Source organism: Equus przewalskii, chromosome 15 (genome assembly GCF_037783145.1).
Source record: "Equus przewalskii isolate Varuska chromosome 15, EquPr2, whole genome shotgun sequence".
Taxonomy (NCBI): domain Eukaryota; kingdom Metazoa; phylum Chordata; class Mammalia; order Perissodactyla; family Equidae; genus Equus; species Equus przewalskii.
Genome location: NC_091845.1, coordinates 78,764,064 through 78,783,600, shown reverse-complemented (window position 1 = coordinate 78,783,600; position 19,537 = coordinate 78,764,064). Strand labels below are relative to the sequence as shown.

Below are 19,537 nucleotides of genomic sequence, written 5' to 3'. Positions count from 1 at the left end.
CATTATTTTTCCTCCTTCTATGGACAAGCTGTGTGAAGGGTGGTATATGAATGGATGAGAGCCTTCTCTGCCATGATAGGCACTTCAGTTCACTAGATCTATCCTTTGTCCACTTTCCTACTTATGTAGATTGGAATCCATGCTCCATCATTCCAGTAACACTCTTGCAAGGAAAGATATTCCTTTGCCCAATATCTTTTTGGGATCCATCTGGTAACACCTCAAGCAGTGATGAACCCAACTCTCCGCGTTTGGGGAGATCATGTCTGAGGAGATGAGGCCTGTTAGAGAGAGCTACATACCTGTGAAGACTGGTTTCCATGCAGATTATGGCTCACCAACCTCAAGTGGACCTGCACTGCCCAACTACCCTGCATGTCTCTCATAATTTTTATCTCCTATTGCTTTTTGAAACCTACATCTGCTCCCCTCAAACCTCCAACTCTCTAACTTCCCATCCCACTCTCAATAAATGAATTCACCTCCTACTCCACAGCGAATGTAGAAGCCAATAGATGGGAACTTCTCTCGACAATGTATCAAACATTAAAACCAAACTACTTCTACACTTCCTCTTTTCTTATAACGTCAACCATTCTTTCTCAACTAAATCCTTTGAAATGGCTATTAAGCATGTTTAAGTCTTAGCCATTTCACAACAATCACATAAATACAAACTTCCAGGGACCTCACAGCCCCTTCAGCAAACATCTTCTAGCACCTTCCCTTTCACAGTCGAGCTTCTCAGGAAAGGTGACTATCCTCGCTGTCTCCCCTTGCTCTCCTTCTGTTCATTCCTCACCCCCGCTTGGATCTGGCTTCCACCTCCAGCACTTTACTAAAGCAGCTTGTTAGGTCAACAGTGACCTCCATATCTCTAAACCAGATGGAGATTTGGCAGTTCTCTCTGACATGTCTTTCTAGACCATATGACACTGCTGATTGCTCTCTTCTTGTACTACTCTCTTCCTTGTCTTCCCTGACTCAGCACTCTCTTTGAGTTTCTTCCCACTTCTCTGGCCAGTCATTTTCAGGCTCCTCTTCCTTTGTCCATCAAATGCTGGAGTTAATCAAGGTTCCATCCAAGGCTGCCTTCTCTTCTCACTCTATTCTCTATCCCTAAGTGATTCCATCTATACTCTTGGATTAAAATGACACGGAACCAGAAATGAGTCACAAATTTATACCTCTCTCAAACTCCAGACACACAGATACAACTTACTTGATATCTCCACTTGTATGCCTTTTTTTTTTTAAAGATTGGCCCTGAGCTAGCATCTGTTGCCAATCTTCTTTTTTTTCTTCTTCTTCTCCCCAAAGCCCCCCAGTACATAGTTATATATTCTAGTTGTAGATTCTTCGAGTTCTGCTATGTGGAACGCCACCTCAGCATGGCTTGATGAGCGGTGCCACGTCTGTGCCCAGGATATAAACCAGCGAAACTCTGGGCCACCAAAGCAGAGCATGCAAACTTAACCACTTAGCCACAGGGCCGGCCCCTCCACTTGTATGCCTTAAAGACACATCACTGTCAATATTATCCAAAACTTAGCTCACGAATCCTCACTCCAATTCTACTCTGCATCCAGCTTACCCTCTATTCTGTTGTGTAAACAAAAAGCTCAAGCGTTTTCCTGGATACTCACTCCTTCATCCAGCTGTTATGTAAATCAGCTCTCACCACTTTTACTACCTTCAGAATTTACATTCAGGATAAACAGTTTAGAATGTTATGATTGTCATTATTTGGTTGAATTTCTTTTAAAGAACTACATAACACTCTTTTTTTCTCCAACACATTAAAACAAGAAAGAACCGTAAATGGGAAATTATGTAAGTATAAAATACTGTGCAGGGTCAAGTATCTTTGAAAAAACAATTACATGCCAGGAAATATTTTGTTTTTTAAAAAAGGAACAACATTAATAGTGGGCATCATTCTTGTTACCATCTCAAGGGCAGTGTCACTAAATTACACAGGACCTAGACACATAAAGGATTGCAAGCTAAACAGAGAAAAGGTCTGCATGGATTAACGTCTTAACTTCTTAGATGCATACATTTCTTACATTTGGTGGAGTTGTAAAAAGGAGTTTTAAAGTTAATTTTCTGATCATAAAATTTTGCAAATGGCATCATCATATTGGATTTCTCAAGGGATCTGTAACTTGGCCTATAAAAGAGATGTCTCAATATATTTTAAAATATTATCTTTAGTTCTAAGCAGAAAGCACTACAGAGTTAGAATGAACATTTTGCCCTATTCTCTTTTGGTCTTGACTGCCTATACGCTACTAAGGAGAGAGAGATTCTTTGGCAAAGCCTCCTGAGAATACAGAACTAAATGCACAACCAGGATATTTATTCATTTGGGCAAATGAGTTGCATTTTTGCAAACAAACCTTTGTACCTATGTTGAAAACTCAATATTCATAGGAGCTTTCCCAAATAATATGCCTCCTTCTGCCAAAACACAAATCAACCTCCATCAGTTCATAATGAGCATGACTAATTATTAACCTGAACAACAGATGACATCAGAGAAAACTGGCATAAATTATCCCAAAATGAACTGTGAGTGAATCTGTCCATTTAATGAATCTAATTTACATAATTCTTCTCCCTGCTGTTCCTTTTGTAAATAATCTTTCGTGTAAATAATTTTCAGCCCAAAAGCTAGAATCATAATTATTCTGGGAGTTTTGTGGGTTCGAAGGGTAAGCCTTCTTTCAGCCATAACTTGCAAGCTGTTCAGATCATTGATCGCTACACCTGGCTGTTAGTCTAGATACAACATTGCTCAGGTAGTTGGCTCAGGACCTTGTTCAGAACTCAGATCACAGACAGAGACTCCTTAAATGGGAACTCACGGGACCTAGCATGATGAGTAAATAGCCTAGGTGAAAATGTATATCCTCCATCATTTAAAATGTACGAATAGCAGACGAAAGTGCTTCCTTTTATACATAACCATCTCAATCATCTTTGACATCATCATAAGAACCGATGATGGACATATCACCTTGTGAAGGTTCCATCAGACCCTTTAACTTCATCTTGGGGGGACACACAGGGACTCCTGCAGCTTTCTCTCCACAGCATGTTCTTGCTGAATCCACGACCACATTATGAAGCCATGTCATTGATTTGATTGACTACAATTTGTGGCAGTTCTCTCTTAGCTGTTGAAAATTACTTTTTTTCCCTCTTTACATCTTGGTAGAAGATCTCGTTCTGAGAATTGACTTACTCTCACCCTTCATTCCCACACCTTGCCGAGAAGAAGAAAAGAATTTTAAAACAATGCCCTCCTGTTCCCGTCACCACAAAAAGAAAAATCAAAAGGAATTTAATATTTCCTGTCACGCACACACTTGTGCGCGCATGATCACACACAATTAGTCTCCTCAATGATAAAGAGGAAGAGAAGCAAGGAGAAAAACATCCATAACCTCTCTTGGTGTTAAGTCTTTGGGATGCGGTGTGCAGTCAAACCGTCTACTGAGGTCAGAACCATTATCTCCTCCTCTGGGTTTCTAAACTGCCCGTATCAGTCATTTCAGTAAATAAAGGAATAAACACTAAACAATAGAATAGTTGCAGATTTGAGAAACAGTAAAAGTGTCAGTACCATGGATGGCAGTGGTACCACTTGTATGATTACAGTCATTTTTGTATTACTAGCATTTGAGGATTAAATTATCTAACATTTGAGGATTGTTTTGACAATTGTTCCGTGAGAGATAAGATAGAAAGAAGGAATAATCTTTTCAGGAAGAGACACACATTTATGTGTGTGTGAGTACAACACATACGCCAGAACTTGAACGTGCACTAGACACACCACACCCAACCTGAGTGATTAAATAGACCCCCAGTAGGAATTTTTGCAGCCAGCTTTCAGTTTGCTTGGTCTTTTGAAATATAATGATATTTAAACGGTGTCCACAGGGGTGTGCGTCTGTAAGCATTGCCTGGTTTCAACAACCGGCTTGAGTTAATCTTGCCAAATCTGGTTCTTGGCAGCTGTTTGGTCTTGAAGGTTATTTTATTTACGGATGCTACTCCAGTTGCTACATAGATGGTGGCACTGGGTGGGGTGTTTTAAATCTAAGATAATTCAATGATAAACAGGAACACATCAGCAATAAACTTTATGAGTGGACTCATAAGGAATCTTCCAGCTCAGTAACTTCTGGTCAGGGTGCACTGTTCAAAGGAAGCAGAAGTTCTGCTGTTTGTTTCATTGAGAGGTCTCTTCCTAAGGGATCAACAAGCAGCTCCTAAGATGCTCAGCAAAGCACTCAGATGCACTAAGTGACCCTAGAACCCTGGAACCACGTTTCCCTTTGCCTCCTACTGAGGTGGCAGGACAGCCAGGCCCAGCTTGGGACATGGGTTCCCATAACACAGCTCTACAGCCAGAGGTCGATTCACCAAGAATCAACAGCACTCAACCCTCAGGCCCTTCACTTGAGGGGTCCCCTTGAAACAGATCTGTGCTTACTTTATATTTAAAGGTTTATATTCTCTGAATTTGGTGCCCTCCGAATTGTGTAACCTTTGGGTTCCACAAAATCTGGATTCGCTCCTGTTCATGTGAGTAAGCACTACAGAAAAAAATATGATATATTTATGGTCTTATTGTGATATTAATTATTATAATATATATTAAAGTGTTACAATATTCTCACATCACTGTGAAAGATTTCAATCTCTAGCACCCACAGAGCACCATTTTCTGCATTTGCTTACTAAAGTAGTTTTGCTAAAAGAATATATCTTCAATTGACTTGAGCAGGGTTCAAAAATTCCTCAGGAAGTTTAATTCTCAATTTGGCGTCTGAAGCTAATGTCATTCTTTTCCACATCTCTCTCCAACCATTTTGCACATCTTCTCCTGCTCATAATACCATGGCAAGCAACTTTTCACCTCCAAAAAGTGTGTTTAAATTCACAGATACCCAATAATGATGATTATAGGACGTGCTCCAATACCTTTCATTCTTCAGTCTAAATGTTCATTATGCAGCCATGACCTAGAATGACTCTCCTGCCCGCCCTTGCAATGCAGTCCAGTTATCAATGGATGATTATTTATTCTAAATACTACTCTGGGTCCCTTAAACCAGCCTAGACCACAAATCTTTAACTTCAGGCATTGGAGTCTCCCAAACAGGTCCAAAGGGCCTTCATGACAGAAGCACTGAAGAACAGTGCCAACGCTCCTAATTAAAGGAAATCACCCCCCAATCAGACCAAATTAGTGCTATCCTGAGATTAAACTGGAGAAAACAACTGATTATATTCAATGTACATACCAAAAGGCATTTGGGCAGACTTTCCAGCCTAAACGATGGTGGGAGGGATAGTCTTAAGAATTTTATTAAGGATTTCTTAAAGAGTTTTCTTAGAATTAAGTACCCTTTTCAGCTTTAATTATGATTCTGCTACCAGCCAGAGTGATAAAGTTCAGATGATCCTAACTGCACAAAATAAGTAGAAATGAATGAAAATTTTTGTGCTGATGACTGACAAATTTGAATGAATTCCCTATGTCTATTCTTTGCATTTCTCATACCAACTATCCATACTGTCATCTTAGAAAGAGCAAGTCAAAGGGCACCTGAAGACAGGTTTTGGGTCCTTAAAGGAATCTTTACTAAGAGGAGAGAAGATCTGAGCAGAAGATCTTTTCTGAGTATATTCTGAAATATAGACAGATGAATACAGTAAGGACAAATAATTATTATGAATTGCATCTGAGAAAGGGTCGGGGGCCTCCTTTCCAGCAGAAATCGTGGAGAAGGTGCAGACACAGAGCCCTGGGAAAACTGCCAAAGGCCTGAAGCAAAGCCTCTTTGACAGGGTCTTTCAGAGACTCCACCAGCCGTAGATGGTTGAGGTGGGGCCCCATCTGGCTTTCCATTGAGAAGTTCCAACAACTCACTAGTACCTGTTTTTTCACCATTATAGCCTCTAGGCCTACCATCAAGCCTGGCACACAGCAGGTGATCTAGTAAATGTCGAATGAATGTTGAATCAGTGGGTAATCAAAACCGTCCTTCAGTGAAATGATACCAAAAACACTCACACAGTCTTCCAAGAGACTTGCTCTTTTTCAGATCAGTGATGGGCCTTGTCTTTTGACCTCTGCCCACTGTTTTACTTATTTGCTTTTCACTTAACTTCTGCAGCTTGGCATGGTTGTGCACAGAATCTGGAACCTAAGACTGTATTAGGCCAGCCAAGCATGAAATTATAGTTTGTCAGCTGACAATGCACAAGGGTGCCCAGGAGACTAAGCATGAAATAATAATACTGAGGACTTCTAACATGAATTTAATCAACCATGATTCCAATCATTTATTATTTTGTTTACAATGTCATGATGCAAAAGTCCTCATGTTGTGTCTTTAATGCTTTTGAGATTTTGCCTATGCATTAGTCTTTGACCCAGTTGCTTTTTTTTCCATGTCAGTTAATACCTTTTTGGGATCTGTAATTGTATGTAGCACACCCTATAATCCAGGCAGCACCATCCTTTGACAGAAGCAGTTGTCACTCTCAGAGTCACATTAATAATTGTAAGAAAACGGTGAACTGAGCGACAGTTGTTAACATGAACCGAAGGATCAGAACTGAACACAGCCGAGCTCAGCTCTGGGACAGGAAAGGAAGTCATCAGAGTAGATGTGATTGCTGAGAACTCCAGAGAACACCTCAACCATCTGCTCTTTTGGTAACAACTATTGTGCACCAGGCACAACAATGCTTTTCAATGATGTGACAATATAACATGATGGGAAGCCTTGAGAACATCAGTGAAAAAGATCTGAAGAGTAATTTCTTCAGGTTAGAAACAAGGCAGTACATCAATGTAAAAGGAGGGAACTCGCCATAAAGGGAGGTAGGAGGAAAAGGAATGCTCTGCGCTGAGCCAGAATTTGCAAGGAGATCCTCATCCAAGGTTGAGCCAACTAGGTGAGCAAGAGAGCCACAGACTGTATTTCTTCCCTCCAGCCACTCAGCTCGTATGCAGCTGCGCAAATTGTAATTAACTTCAAAAGAAAACGATGACAGCCAGTACGTACTAGCGGGGAAGGAGGCCGAGGGCACCTGTCCAAGGAGGCGCGTGATGAACCTCCGCCCCAGGAGGGAGCACTAATGAGAGGATTGTGAGATAGCAAGTTGGAATTCCAGGGGACTCGGAAAGAACTATTGATGAGGACTGAGAGTGAAACCATTGGTGGCAGATGTGGCATAGGGAAGCCAAAATCCCGTCCCTTGAGCTGTCGGTTGACGCAGAACCTTGTGTACGAGGCCTCAATAAGATTTAAATGATGGAATCTGAAGGTTTCCAGCATTCGCAACCACTCCTTGGCTGTAATTCCAGCAATGCCTAACAGAGAAGACAGCGAAGAAGCTTTCAGACCACACAGCACTCTTCGATGTTGTAAGTTAAAGGTGGTGCGATGCTGTGGAACTCAGGGAGGCTTCCGATTCAAAACTCTTGAGTTCACACCCCTGTCTCTTTCACTTAATAACTGAGTGACTAGACACAACTTCTTCAAATATCTCTTTTCTAATCTTCCAAATGAGATGATGCTGGTGTCATAATGGTAAAGTGCCAAACACCATACCTGCGTTCATGATTGTTTAATAAGGTGGCAGCCTAGACATGCAATCCTCGGCCTGCTTGAAAGTGGTTGTAACATAAAGGTGATTGATTCGCCCTAGACCATTCTCATTCTTCTCCACCCAGCAGCTGCCGTGAGCAGAAGCCAGCACGTGTGATGCCATCACCTGGCTTGGGGTACAGTCAGGTCTTTAAATAGCTTTAAAGAACTATTTAAAAATACATGTATGCGTGTCCCAAGATCTATACACACAATTTGAGCTGGGAATGAGTTAAATTAGAAATAAATGATTAAAAAGAGCTGACTGGCTCCTGCTTGCCCCACCCCCCTTTCTCTTTGAGTTTCACAAAGGTGTTTGTTAAATGTAACACTGCCCTGTCTGCCTATCAGGATTTTCAGTCTGACCCAGAAAAACGCTAACACCAAATTGGGCCAAAAATGTCTACAGTGTCCATCTCTTTGCCACATTCTTTGTGCAAACTGAAATAGTACAGAAAAGAGGATCCAATTTTATTTATTAAAAAAGCCTCTTAAAATGTGGTTAGGCACAACTAGGTTGACGACCATAACACTTAGACATTGCAATCCAAGTGCGAGCTCTTTTCTTTCTTGAAACTCTCCAAGACCACTAGGATAACAGAGCCAGCTCCTGAGCCTGGTACAAGAAGTACACATTCCGTACCTCTCCAAATACAGGAGTATCTGTTTTAATAGGACTTTTTCTTTAAAAGAAACATCCATATTAGTCTCTTACATATGGCAGTCACTTAACTGGCATTCAAGGATCCCTCCTTACTTCTTTCACCCTTCTCCTTAAGGACAGAAAAGCAAAAAGCGTGGGACTCCTCCAGGGGCTCATGACTGCTTCCACTCTGGCCCTGACAAGAGGCAGCAGTGGGTTCTGACTTTCCAAGTACCCAAGTGGAGCCTCCTCTGCCAACAGAGAGGACACAGGTGTAGGAAAAAAGAGACATGAGTACAAGGCCAGGGTCAGCACAGGCTGGGGATTCCCTTCCCATTCTCTAGTTCCCTAAGAACTGTGACTACGTTTGTCAAGCTTCCTCTAAAGCATTGTTTCCAAACGTGGAGGCAGTTCAGAATCCCCTGGGGCATTCGTTAAAATTTCAGTTCTGGTCCTCCCCATGAAGATGCTGATTTAGGCAGCCAGGGGGCTGAGCCCAGGGACCCGTAGGTTTAACCGGTGTCCCAAGGAATCCTGCTGCAGCAGGTCAACAGGAAAGCTTTGAGGAAGTCCAGAAGTCCTATGAAGGAGGTGCCTTGTCAGATTCCAGTGGAGCCTGACTACTTATGTCCATTTTACAGAGGAGAACACTGAGGCTCAAAGTCACAAAGTAAGTAAGGGACCAAATTGGGTCATGAACCGAAATCTGTTAGATTCCAGAGTCCACACTTCTACCTACTATGAGACAGTCCCTCCAGGCAGTGGGTGACTAAGTGTTAACTTGCTTCCTCTACTGTGGCATCTATTACTTTTCAATATATCAGCTTCCGGCAGCTCTCTGTTAATATATGCTGTTGACATCTAGTAACCAGGATTGTTAAATCAGACACCTTATCTTTAAACCCATTTTAAGTCCACTGGCCATGGTGTAAGGGCCTGCAGGTAGATCCAGACCACTCCTGAGAGTCAAATTCATGGGCTTTGCGACAACTCTTTTCTGCTAGGTTCAGGCCACCTTTTTGCAGACACATACAGGATCAGAATTGGATTTCCAGATGATTAAAATTATGAGGAGTCCAGTTGATTGACATATGCAAATGTTTTACCCAGAGATTTCTCATGTCTAGTGCATTGCTCTTCACACCAATTATAGCCCTTTTGTGGGGTTTTTTTCCCAAATATAAAATTAATAAAAGCAAAACTGCTGTGGTTGAAGATGAGTTGAAGACCCTAGAGCCTAGAGTCCAACTCTCTCTCCCCACTTCTTCTCCTCCTCATGACATCCACTGAGGTCTCTCTCACCCACCAAGGAATATTGGGGCTCCACTGGAGCACAGCTGGAAAGCCAAGGGCCAAAGGCCTCCTTCCAATAATAAATATGCAGACGCTAACGAAATGAATAAGATTTTTGTCAACAGAGTAAGCCATAACAAATGAATAAGACATCCCTTACTTGGCTCCATTGCCAGGAATTAACACAATCTGATAGCTGAAGGAATCAGACTCAGAGTTAGGAATTCTGCACTCTGTTGTGCGTTCCACTGCTGCCATCTTTTATTATCAAGGCAAGCCATGGGGCTCACCTGGCTGCAGTGACGTGCTCCTCCTCTAGCCCAACCCTCATGGCCTATCTCCCAGGCCAGGAAGCAGCCTGCTGGCCGGTAGATGAGATTCAGGTTGTCAAATCAAACACACACCGTGGGTGCTGGCTATTATAGCCACCTTGGTTGTGTAGAGAGATTTCTAAAATTAAAGTTTCAGATCAAGTAAGAACTTAGTGTTTCCTGTGAATATGACTGTTTCCACTAGTTTCCTGCTTACTTGTTCTGAACCCATGCAGATAATTAGGCAGCCACGGAACATTATTTGGTTGCTAAATAACAATTGGTGAAACAAATCCAAGTTTTAAAGACATTTGCAAAAGGACATTTAAAATGAGCCAACGTGTCTTCTAATTTTAGAGGTTTCTTTGTACTGCGTGTTCACAGGAATCCCAACCAAGCAAACACCTCGTCGGGGCGATGCTGTGATGTGCACACAATGAGGATTCGAGCCAACCGGGCACAGCGTGAAAGCACAGTGCCTGATGGGTGGGATGACCTCGTCCTGACCCGGAGCCGGGTGCTTGAGTTCCCATCCGTTTTTCCCAAAAACACTACAGTAGGTGTAAAATCACCCATTTTCTGGGCCAAAGGGCCAGCCCAGCCGACTTCACAGCAAGAGCTCAGGTTTCAGTTCCTGAAAGTGGGCTTGATCATCCCCAAGAGGGACACCACACTCCCCGACTGCTCTTATTTCTTCTAACACAGTTCCTGTGTGTTATATGTGATTTAAATAAAAGTCCAAAGTACCACAGAGGAGTGACAAAGAATGTAACTTTTGGCAGCAGATTTCCCTACGATCTGAAGCAAGTTACTTCAGGTCTCTGAAACCTGGTTACCTCAGCTGTAAATTGGAGATAATAAGTACATATTTAGAGCATCAGTGTAGGGATTAAATGAAATGATATATCTCTATATTAGTCAGCAGACACATAGAAGACTGCCAAGAGAGCACAGTCATTATTAGTAACACCCTTTGAGTAAAGGCCCGACAATGGCAAATCCTTTCCCATCTTCCCCAAGTCACCTTCTCTCCAATCCAAGGTCATGTTGAAGGAGGATAAAACCTCTTCTGTTTAATAAATGTTCTCACTAACTAATACCCAGGCATGTGGATCTCAACCCTCAGGCACACGTGAATCACTTGGGTTCATTGTTTTGCAGTAGGGCCTAAGCATAAGATATTTTTAGGAGCCGGCCTGGTGGCATAGTAGTTAAGTTCTCACACTATGTGTCAGTGGTCTAAGGTTCACAGTCTTGGATCCTGGGCATGGACCTGCACACTGCTCATCAAGCCATGTTGTGGCAGTGTCCCACATACAAAATAGAGGAAGATTGGCATGGATGTTAGCTCAGCAACAATCTTCCTCAAGCAAAAAGAGGAAGATTGGCAACAGATGTTAGCTCAGGGCCAATCTTCCTCACCAAAAAAAAAAAAGAGAGAGACAGAGAGAAAAAGATATTTTTAACAAGCACTCAAGTATCTCAATGTGTACTCAGGTTGAGAATCAATGACTTAAACTATTCAATAGTTTCCTATTAGTTTACCTATTCAAGATTCTCCCCACACCAAAACATTTTCTAGTGTACTAGCAAAATAGTCTTCCCAATGATCAAATCTGACGTTGTCATTCCTATATTTAAAAACCTTATTTGGCTTCCTCTGCCTGTAGCAAAGATGGTGAACACACTTCTCCTAAGACCTTGCACAGGTTATTTCTCTGGCTGCATTTCCTGCCTATGAAGCCACGAGCTATCTCCACAATCAATTTCTTATTTTCTTATTTTTCCTCCCAAGCATGAATCCTTAACTCCATGATTTTCTCATGCTGTTCCTTTGGCAGAAGTGGCCTTGCCTCCCCCAACCCCCCACCTTAATCCCCTAATCCTTCTTCAAGATTCAGACTGAATGTCACCTTTTTCTGGGAGAATGCCTATGACTATGCTAGATATAATTTGTCCCTGTCTCCACCTCTACACTTGTGAAGCATTTTTTCCCTATCTTTGTAACCGACTTTGTCATAAATCCATATGGTAATTTACTCCATGTTTACAAATTCAGTCCCCTAATACATGATGCGCATCATTAATGCTCAGTAAATGCTGATGAATGAATGAATGAATAAATGCATGGACTCCTTGGCAGAAGATACTATCGCTAACTCATCTTTGTTTCCCCGTGCCCAGCTAGTAACCGACGCATAGTAGGAATTCAGGAGTCTGCTGAGTGACTGTGTCAGTGTCTACGGGCTCTGCTGCCACCCATATGGCACTATGATCTGGGCTCATTCTGAGTCACAAACCACAATCTGCCAAAAAACTTCCATCTGGAGAGATTGCTCCCCACAGCAGCTTTTCCTTTCAGTCTTTAGGCCTGTTTTGTTCCTTATTCAACAGGAAATAATTGAATGCTAGCACTGACTCAAAAATAACTCGGGAAGCTATAAAAACTGTAAAAGGTCTATTAGTAATATTGTGCGGGATGCTTCATGGCAGCCCTGTGGAGTGCCATGCATCTAGTTCGCAGGGTTTCATTACTCATTTATATTGCCCTTGTACTCTTAGCCATGTGGCCAAGGCAGCCCACTGGCCCCTCACAACCCTCTTGTGTGTAAGTCAGCCTTGCTGACTGCTCAGCGCAGCAAAACTGATCAGCTGTCTGAGTGGAGTAAAGGGAAAATGCTCGGGGCATTCAGGGTTATCCCTCATCGGTTAATGTCGTGCAGAAGAAATGTTGCATCCATCTTTTCTCACCCCGTTCCACCTGAAACATAAGTGCTGTACTCTCTCTGCTGACTAAAAAAAAAGTGAAATTCTGCCCCAAAAGAATTCTCCTATAAGCACAACAATGCTGAGATGCACAAAGAGTTAAGCTTTCTCGATTCCTTGTGGTTTACTCATTTAAATCGGCATCGCTACAGAGCAGAAACTATTTTGGCTGTATGCAGAAGTGGAATATCTAATATAGAATTACATTATAATGAAATATGCATTAATGCAAACTTCATAAAGTGCCTTTCATGTTCTGCAGGCATCTAAAAGTTTAAAATGCATATAATCTTACATTAGTCGCGGCTCAAATGATGATACATCAGGTTATATCTAATTAAAAGTCACATTTGAAACATTCAAAGGGATAGTTCCTTCACTATTGACATTTGCTGTAACACAGTTAACCATTGTGGAAACGAGACAATGGGATATGTCACTCCTGCCAGGAACAGAAGGAACATACTGTATGATTTTCAGGAAACAGCATGTTCTTGACACCCAAGAGAATGCAACTAACCATGCCCTAAAATATTTGCCATTAATAATAAAATTCTGCTTAAAGAGACACTCTCAAAATAATATCCAAACCACTTAACTGTCTACTTTTAAATGAAGATTAGTGGGAAAGAGATATTTCCAGGTGCCATTTATTCCACAGTTCAGGTCTGACTGGTTGACCGTTGGGCACATTCCCCAGAGACAGACAAGACTGTCTGAAGACTGTCCCTTCAGCTTCTGATGAGCCAGCTGTCCCAATGACGAATGTGAGATGTGGAGCTGATGAAGACCACTCCCTACCACTCAGCTCTGAATTTAAGCTAAGACAGCTGAGCTCATTCCAGTCACAAACGTCCTGCCTCCCCCTTTCTAAAGCTTCATCCGTTTATCCTCCTGCCCTGAAGTCCACAGTGGTTATAAGGCAGGCGGACCGTCCTCTGCCCCTCGCTGCTCCTGTGCATGGTTCCAGCCCCTCCATCAGGTGTCACACACCGTTCCTTGCTTCACCACCTGTTTCCTCCACCTGGAAGGCAAGGCCTGGCCAAACGTGCCAATCCACTTTCCACGAATTGCGCCTCCAGCATTTTTTAAGTATTTCCAAGGCTCTTTCTCAGGATTTCCTCTGAACTAGCCTTCCTCCTGTATGATGGTGAAAAAAACTCTGAGAGCAGAGCCCGCAGGAAGTGCAGGTGCGGAGGAAAAGCTGGGGAAGGGAGCGCTCACGAGGACCCCGCGGCCCCCGCGGAGGACTGCTGGGCACCCTCGGGAGACGGATGTGGTGGACGCGGGGGAGAGGCAAGCACAGCACTCAGCCCCGGAATCCCGGGCGACAGCAGGGGCGGGCGCGGGTCAGGGGGTCGCTGGCCCGCCTGTGAGCATGGTGTCGGGCGAGGGGGCAGCTTCACCACCGTTATCCCCCCACCCCCACTCCGAGGAACTTGGTGGCAAACCAAAATTGTTTTGCTAATCAGTGATTTCAAATTTCATGTCAATAGAGGTCTGCTGCTACCGACAGAGGGGAGTTACAGGTTCTACAAGGTATTTTTCATTTTGGCTGTTTTGTTCCTCGTGGCTCTACTGAGTACCTTCTTCTGCCCTGGTCTCAGGTTCTCATCTTCTTTCTTTACTCACCCATCAACTCCTCTACGGCCACTTACACACACACACACGGGACAAGAAGTTACCAGATCTGTAAGGTTGCCTTAATAGGAAACGCCTCTTGTACCCCGGGATTTATTGTGAGCATGGTGGGGAGCAATGTGTTGTTTGGGTGATGGCTGTGCTGAGGCTGGGAAACAGCTCCCTGTTCTTAAGTGGTCCATCCTTGAAAGTGGGCTGTTTGCCCTCCTGACTCTTTTAGAACAAGTGTCACATGCAAAGGTCAACTTGAGTGGAAAGTTTGGGGCCCACATCAGGCAATAAGGTTATATTTTGAGGGCTCTTTGACAAAGATCCTTAAATGGGTCAAATGTGGTCAAGCAAAGCTGATGTAGAACATTAAACAGCACAAAGCATGCACACTTGCAGGCAGGCAAGAACACGGTACCAGAAAGGAGAAATCCAGGTGCTGTCAGAACCATCCTTGGGGTCCTCAACAAATAGGATGTTGGGGGAATGGATCAAGCTAATCAGAGGGGACACCCCAAATAGGCTCCAGCAGCTGAGGCGAACTCGTGATGGAAACAGGAGAAGCCCTCTGTACAATGTGTGGAAGCCAGGAAAAGGTCACACAAATCACCCCTGGTTCAAGAGTGACAAAATTACTGCCAGGTGGAGAGTTGGACGTTCTGATAAAGGAGATGGCAGAGAACTGAGCTTTGAATGCCGTGTAGGGTTTTGAATCAAGGAGACGGGGGAAGGGAATGTGTCGAGGATGACCAGGGCATCTAGAATTCCGTGTTGCATCAGCATCCCATTAAGATGGCAGAAGTCCACCTGCTTCTTCATGGTTCACGGTTGCTGTGTTCTCAGGCTGTTCAGAATAGTTCGGTGAAACAATCTCTAATATCATCAAAGATCTTAAAATCAGAGGCACTATAAACTACTTTGTATTTTTTTAATTACTAGACTTTACATTTTAGAGCAATTTTAGGTTTACAGAATTTTGAGCAGAAAATACAGAGTTCCCATATACTCCATCTCTCTCTGCACACAGTTGCTCCTGTTATTAACATTTTGCATTAGTGTGGTACTTTTGTTACATATTGGTGACCCAATATTGATAATTATTATTAGCTAAAGTCCATAGTTTACATTGGGGTTCATTGCTTGTGTTATACATCCTATGGGATTTGACAAATATATAATGACATGTATCCACCATTACAGTATCGTATGTAATAGTTTATTTTTTTCAAGAAAGCTCAGATTCTGATTTCTAGATATCTATCTATTCTTGACCACAGGTAGGCAGGAATTCAGATAGTGCTTGTCCGTGCAGCAGAATCACCCAGACGGCAAAACTCGCCCTGTTGATGTGCATTGCGAGCAGGAAGAGAGGAGCCTTTCAGAACCTTTCTTTTCTTAGAAAGATCATCTTATCCAGGTTTGCGACTTTGAGTGGAACATGGAAGTTGGGGATTGGACTAGTTAACGCTCAAAGAGTTTAGAGTGAATGTGGAAGAATTAACACTGCTTCTCATAAAAGTTACTGTGTGTACTTGATTTCCCCCCTGGATAGCCTGGATAATCCAGTTACTACCACATTCCGGAACAGTGCGAACGCACACCCAAAATTTTGAGGTCAGAATGTCCTGTTAATCTTGTTACAGTCAGAGTATTAGCCCTGAGTACCTTGAACAGGAAAGATGTTAGAGGATATTTCTATCTCCAGTAGGTGGCCAGAGATGGAAGACGTTTGTGGGAGAACTAAGAATAGCGAAGGGGAGAGGGGACGGAGAATGGGGGACGAGGAAAACACTTCTAAATTCAAATGATAGGAAACAAGAAAGCCTCAGGATACAAGACATGAAATCAGTCTACTAGTGATATAGTAAGAGGAGATGGAACAAGTAAAACAGACAAAAGCTAGGTCTCCTTTTCCTCTGGAATTAAAATTCGTGTCTGTTCCATATGGCACCATGCTAGGGGACTTCTCCTTTTGGCATTGTCTGATCTGATGTATAAGTTTTCCATTTTTCCCCCGCATTTAAGAGGAAACTTCTTTTACAGTTCATTCACCCCACTTTACCCCACCCCCAAAATCTAGTTTTATAGACTTTTTTTCCTTAATTGTGGGAGGTGGTGATTTTTTAAGAGAGTAAGTTTACCTCTCACTTGGATTTATCATTTGCCATTTTTGGAGAACTTACACTCCCTTCTTCTTTCTTTCCTGTCTGAAAGAGACTCTACAAGTGAGTTCTAGTTGAAATTCTGGAGGAGTATGTTTCTAGTTCCCCACTGTACTCAGAATACACCAGGACCATTTCTGAGCTTTTTCAACTGAAATTATCAGAAGACTTATTTCTGAACGTGTGTCTGCTGACAGATTCAAGGAGATCATTACTACCAAGCGAAAAAAATTACTTTATTTCACCATAAGACAGATGAGTGGACTCTATCCCCATTCGTAAGAACTATGAGCACAAGGCAAGAGAAAATGGGACCCTGACAGAGAGCCACATGTGACCATTGTGATATACACAAAGATATACCACCTCATTGGATCCACAAATATTTATTTAGTGCCTACTTGGTGCCAGGCACTGTATTCGGTGCTGGGGAAAGAAGACACTGTCCCTGTTGTCATGAGGCTTACAGCCTAACAATCTAGCAGGCAGAAAAATAAAAATCAAATGGAGCATGTGGAATGATGACACAGTTGGTCAATGTTTGCCTGATGGAGAGTGACCAGAGAGGGGAGAGCCACGCTGGGGAAGGTAGGCAGGGGAGGGCTTTCTGAAACTGAAAAGGAGAGGGAGCTAGCCTCTTGAGGAGCTGAGAGAAGAGAGTTCCAGGCAGAGGGAACAGCATGTGCAAAGCCCAGCAGGGAAAGAGTTAGTGTGTTTAAGAATCAGAAAGGCTGCCGGCATGGCTGAAGGGTGGCAAGGGAGAGAATGACTCAGGAGGAAGGTGCAACGGAAGCCGCTGAGGGGGACACGCCATGCAGGGCCTATAGGACAGGATCTGCACTCAGGGGAGTGTAGATCTTATTCTAAATGAAGTAGGCATCCATCAAAGGGTTTTAAGCAGAGCAATAATGTGACCTAACTTACTTTTAACAGATCACTCTGGTTGTGCTGTGGAGAATTGTAGGAAAGTGAGCATGGCTCCAGGAGGCCGGTTAGGAGGCTGTTGCCTTAGTGCAGGTAAGAGACAGCGGGGCCTGGATGCAGGGAATCGTGATGCCCGAGATCCAGACTAGAGGTAGGATCAGAGGACTTTCATGCATTTGCTGTGGGGAGTGGAGTGAGGGAAAAGGAGAAATCAAGCCTGACTCCCAGCTTCCTGACTTGAGCAGCTGTGTGGATGGTGGTGCCATTTACAGAAATAGGAAGGACTGGGTGGGGACAGGAAGACTCCAGAATTCTGTCTCAGACATGTTAAGTTTGAGATTGGCCATTGGAGACGAGTAGCTAGTTGGATATGTGAGTCTAGAGCTCACAATACATATACAGATGTATATATATACATGGTCTATTAACCTCTAGATGCTATTTAAAGCCATGGATGAGCTCACCTAAGGAGATGGTGGTTGGGGGAAGAGAGGAGGTCCCGGGACAGACCCTCCGGAACACCAGTATTTAGAGCTAAGGAGAGGGATGGGAGTCTGCAGAGAAGACTTCAAAGGAGAGGTGCATGAATAGTGGGGAAGACAGGAGGCCAGGGGCCTGAGAGCTCAAGGAGGAGTGTGCGTGGAGAAGAGTGGCCGCTGTGCCAGGGGCTGAGGGACACAGAGAAGAGTCCTTTGGAGATGGCAACACAGAGGTCATTGGTTGGCCTTGACAAGAGCAAATTCAGTGGCGGGCAAAAGCAAAAACTAGCTGGGGGTGGATTGAGGAGTGAATAAAAATGAGGAAGTGGAGATAGCGAGCATAAATTAACTCTTTTGAGTGCTCGAGCTCTGAAAGGAAGCAAAGAAATGGGGCAAAATGTGAAGGAGAGTTAAATACGGGAGATATGAGATCACATTTGTAAGTAGCGGTTGTATGATTCAGTAGAGAGGGAGATGGCAGTGATGAAGACTGAGTAAAAGAGGAATTCCCTGAACAGGTGTCAGAGGATGGAATCCACATCCCACAAGGAGGGACTGGCCTTTGGGGTGGCAGGATGAATACTGGCCGAGAAGGAGGAGCGGAAGAGAGTGCGCAGGGCAAACAGGCGGAGGTTTGGTGGTGGGAAGATGAGGTGGTCCTGTCTGTTATATCTGATGCCGCCTCCTTATTTCCAATAGAGTGTGTGGTAAGGTGATCAGATGACAATGAGGGTAGAGCAGGAAGCTGGAGGAACGGCAAGTCATTTCAGAGAGGAAAAGCAAGTCGTCTTACAAAACACAGTAGGGTCGTCTGGCAGGGCTGAGTACCCAGCTGGGTTTGTTACCACAACTCAAGTGTGTCATTTTCTCCAACGCTGTCCAGAGAGAGCATCATTCTTGCTTCCTCCAGAAGTCCTTTTACTTGCCAGAAAAATGTGTCCCTGTTCAGGTGTTAACACAAGGTAGCTTCAGAAATGCCTACCAGGACTAGACGCTCTCTGTGAAATGAAACACTGCACAGGTGCCTGGGAACAAGGGGTGCCCAGCAAGTGCTGAGAGGACGGGATAGATGGAGGGAGGGATTCCTTCTAATTCTTCCCCATCCCCTTCAAAGTGTTCATTTCTCCAATAATTGGGTCCAAAGAGGGTCGAAACCTCCTTTCACTGCACATCCAAAATCTGTATATTTTTTCTTTCCATTATTGCTAACAACTTTTTGTTGAATTCTCCGTGAATATTCACATATGACCACATACATGAAGCGCTCACAGAGCAGCTGCATGCACGAATAGAAAACCGATACCTGAGGGTTTCAGAGCTTCAACCATAACAAAACAGATTCATCCTTCTTAAAGCGATACATTAACCCAGGACATGTTTGATGCCTGAGGACTGATTGAGGGCATGTCCGTACATACCAGAACATGCACAAGTGATGACTGACACGCCCCTCTGTGTTTGCGCTGAGCTGATCTTATAGGCAGAGACCAGTGCTGCGGGATTCACTTTAAACAGTTACTGACAAGGCACCAATAGATAGTCCACAACTGTCCCTTTCGATCCTGCTGCTAGTAATACTGACTGGCGTGAGGCCATGGGCTTTCAAAGATTCGAAAACCCCACAGAGCCCAAAGGGATGTTGTGTCCCTTG

At 43.5% G+C, this 19,537-nt stretch overlaps 1 protein-coding gene across 4 annotated transcripts in view; it reads left to right on the top strand.

The window, feature by feature from the left end:
• SLC9A9 (solute carrier family 9 member A9) overlaps positions 1 to 19,537 on the top strand; it is a 511,594-nt gene that overhangs the window by 433,813 nt on the left and 58,244 nt on the right. The gene's annotated exons all lie outside the window — the stretch shown is intronic.